The following is a 4,633-nucleotide window of genomic DNA, read 5'->3' on the forward strand; positions in this document are numbered from 1 at the left end:
TTGATTATTATTTATTTTTTTAAATAATTTTTTTGAATTTATCCATAATTTATATACATTTAATTTATAATTAGATAATTATTTAAATATTGATTAAAATTCAAATAATAAAAATTTTAAATATTCAAAAATTAAAATTATGTTTTTTAAATTAAATAGTAATATGTTCCTCTTAATAATATCACGAGGCCCTAGGAGTAGAATTGTAGAAGTGTGGCGTTGTATTAATTCGTTGATTTTTGTTATAGTTACGTGTATTCCATATGAACGATGCACTACTGACCCAAACTCAAAGTCAGCTCTATATATCCTTATAGATAACAATTTTATTTTGTTAGAATTTTAATACTGAATATGACATTAATATTAGTTTTTATTACTTGAATAAAAATAAAAACAAAAATTTGTTGAATCTATATACGGAGTTCTTGAGGATATTTTTATATAAACAAAATTTTCAATTAGAAATAGGATTATAATTATTCACTTTTATATATCTATTAATAGATAGTTTAAATAAATATAAAAATATCATAAATAATATTTTTATGAATAAAATATTATATATTTTAATTAAAAAAATATTTATCTTCAATTAAAATCGTAAATTATACTCCTGTATGTGTGTGCGCCCTCTCTCTCATAACAAAGGAATAAATAGATTAAAACAACTTATTTTTCATAATATCTAAATTGTATAATTTGTTAAACTTCTGTTCCTAAACAAAAAGAAATCATCATACATGACTTTCCCAAGAGATACAGCTTGTGGGATAGAATATCATGAAATACATACATTAGTTTTAGAATTATATAGACTTTTTTCCATGACTTTGACATTCAGATTAAAAGGAGATAATATTGTCCTAATCAATGAATCTATTGCATGCATTTCATGAGTTTGCTTCATGTAGAAATTCTCATTTGACCTAAGGTTGAAAGGCTATAATATTGGTTTATTAAAAAAAAAATATATCCATATTTATAAGAAATGTTCCAAGACAAAAATAAAATATTTAAATTTATTAGAGATATAATTATTTATTTATTTTTTAATTATTTAAATTTTTAGAAAAAATAGAGCTTGACATCGTATTTGAATTTTATGACCAAAAAATTTAAAATTTGATCCTTATTGAACTCTAATAAAAAATAATTTTAGCATAAGGTAAAGAAAAAAAACTGTTAAAATTTAAACAAATTTAAAAAATACTCTTATTTAAAAAAGTGTTATAGAGATATAATTATTCCTATATCTTGTTCTTTCTATATCTGTGTGAACTTTTAGAAAAAATAATTTTATAATAAAATTAAAAAAAGTTTAAAATAATAATAGTAAAAAATTGTGTACACATACAAAAGTATCTTTATATAAACCATTATTACTACAAGTGCTTTTTTTAAAATTACATATATACTTGTTAAAGATAACTTAAAAAATATTTTTTAAATTAGTTAAAACAAATATTCTGAAACATAAAAAATTTTAAAAGTACAAAATATTCTGATACTATGAACGGATGAGTATATGATCAAGTACATAGGTTGATAGGTAAAAGGGTGGTTGTGTATGAATTCCTTGAATATTACGCTTATAGGTCTTTTTCAGCTGTGAAAGATAAACCAATATGGGAAAAAACAAAAAATGAATAATAAATAAAAGTATGTAAAGCGTTTATATGCCCGGCTCCTTCATTCGTTAAGCAATCCAATCAGACTTTTTAGCAAATTAAAGAAGCAACTTGCTTTGAATAGTGATATAATAGAATCTTTGAATAGTGATATAATAGAAAAAAAAAAAAAAAAAAACAGAGGAAAAGAAAAAAATCTAAAAAACAAAAAAAAGTCATTGTGTCACATATTGAAGCTGACTACTACTAATTACTATATATGATGAAAGGCTAAAGCAAAACCTTTAATTTAAGTAGTTTGTTTGGAGTTTAAGAAATAAAAAACAGTAATAGGACTAGTGACAAGATATTAAAGCACGAAAGAATATATTTTGTATCCATAAGTGTCATAAGAAAGGGGTTATATAGACCACTCAAATTTTTTTCTTTTCTTTTAATTTTGTCTTAAAGGCTAAAACTTTTGCTTTCGCTTTCTTTTGTATTGGGTCTACAGTTTCATGGATCACTTTAATTAGGTTGGGTTATATATAGGACAAAAATCAATACTCTTTTCCTGTATAATTTATTAGTTTGGTAAGGTTAAATGTTTAATTTTTATACACTATTGTTTTATACTAGAATTTTGTCAGACAATGCAAGTAGCATTATCATATGTTCGACAAGTCATATTTTGATCATTTTATGTTTTTTATTTCTAAAATATGCTTCTTCTTTTTTTCAATAATAACAACGTGATTTTCGGGTTACGCTTGATATTTTTACACTGATTTTAGGTTTAAAACTTTAAATCTACATTTAACTTCGTCAGATAGAAAAATAAATTTAGAGTATATCCATTTCCCAAGTGGCCTTTATTTGTTGCAAAATAACGTCAATCATTTCACACTAGCTAACATGAATTACGAGCAACCGACTCAAATTGGAAGAACCAACTTGAGAAGAAAGAAGAATCACAGGTGTTCCAGCATTAGCACGTGATCAAAGTCATAACTCATAACTGCCCAGTACCCACGGTTATATAGTTAAGTAGGAAGCTTAATGTGTATTAAGGAAAAAACAAAAGAGACAACGAGAAATATGTATATATAAGGGAACTTATCTTTTATTTATGGGGGTAAACTATTAAAATTGTCTCCGATTTTTTAATGTGCAAGCAAAAATGTTCTTCGTTTTTACTAGGCAAAGATGTTCTCAAAGATAGCGTTTGGTGGAGAGATTACAGAGACGTAAAGACTGAGACTGAGAGATAGAGACTAAGAGATAGAGATTGAAATAAATCTTAGTATTCTGTTTGGTACAAAATGAAAGACAGAAGTTGAAATAAGAATGAAACTCTAATTTAATTTGCACAAAGGATAAAATTGAAATTAATTAATTGAAATGAGGGTATTTTAGGTATAAAATGTTATTAAAGTTTCAGTCTCTATATCTAAAAATTTTAGTCCTCTATGTCCCTACTTTTTAGAGGTACTGAACTTTTAGAGATAAAAACAGAAATTTTAGTAACAATCTCCGAACCAACAAATATGATACTGAATCTCAATCTCTCAATCTCTATCTTGATACCTCAAAACAAACGCTATTAAATATTTTAAAATGTCATAAAAATACCAAATGTTGAATATATATACCTTCTAAAAAAATATTTTAAAAATTAAATTTTGATATAATTTTTTTAAATATAATTAAAAAATTAGATTTTTTTATTCTTAAAATTTAGTAAGTTTATGCTTAATAGATTATTTTTTGAGATTTATTTTTGTTAATGGACAAAAAAAAGAAAAAAATCTAGAGATTGGATTTTTATAGAGTTTTTAAATGTATTTTTTAAGTAGTTATTTAAATATTTATATATGATTTTAAATCAAATGCATAATTAGTTTTTAAATAAAAAATTGTTTGTCACTTATAAAAAAAATATTTATCCTTTTTAGTCATTTTTCTTACATTTGTAATATTTTAAAATACTATTTTATTATTATAAAAAATAGAACATGTTTTTGTCTGTATTTTAAAAAATCGAGAGCAGTTTTGATGATTTATTCTTGTTTATGAGTAACAAAAAGAAAGTTTTTTTTTAATGAGTAATAAGTCGGACTCGAAATAAGTAAACGAGACTAGCTGGAACCTGGAAGAGTACATAATAATAAGATTCTAAAGAAACTTCTACCAGCACACCCCACTTCACTTATGTCTATAACATGTTCATCGATGAACAAGTTAAACTCTGAAGTGGATGATCCATCTTCTTAATTTTTTTTAATTATTTTGTAAAGGATGATATTTTTCTTACATGTTTTTATTTGATTCTACTTAAGGAATATATATAAGGTTAAAGTATATACTTTCACCAGCACACTCCATTTCATTTATGTCTATAATATATTCATTCGAATGAACCAAGAAAACTAGAAAATTAAAGGGACGAGTTACATTTAATTTTTTTTTCATCATTTTGTAAACTATGATATTTTTCTTGTACGTTTTTATTTGATTGTACTTAAAAAATATAAAATAAAAGATTATATACTTTATAAAATAATTTAAAAAATTGAGAAAAAAAAATTTAAGTAATTTTTAAAATTGGTACATATATTAATTGATTTCTGTATAATTTATTAAAGATATTTTTATGTTGTATTTTAATTGATTTCTGTATAATTTATTCGGTATTTCTCGTCACATATTATTAAATTCCTTAAAATATTTTCTTTCCAAAAATAATAAAAAATGTTTAAATTGGACTAAAATTAAAATGGTAATAGATTAAATATTAGATTTTTTCTGAAATTGTTTATATAAAAAAATATGTCGCACTCATCAAATATATATATATAAAGGTATATGCTATGATGCCTATATACACTTGCCTAACTTACTAAAGAGAGATAAAAATTAATATTTAAATTAAAAAATATAAAAGTAAATAATTTTTTAATATTTAAAATTTACTACAAAAAGCAACTTTGGCAATTTCGGCACCAAAATTAGAGGCATGGGAA

Source organism: Arachis duranensis, chromosome 3 (assembly GCF_000817695.3).
Source record: "Arachis duranensis cultivar V14167 chromosome 3, aradu.V14167.gnm2.J7QH, whole genome shotgun sequence".
Lineage (NCBI taxonomy): Eukaryota > Viridiplantae > Streptophyta > Magnoliopsida > Fabales > Fabaceae > Arachis > Arachis duranensis.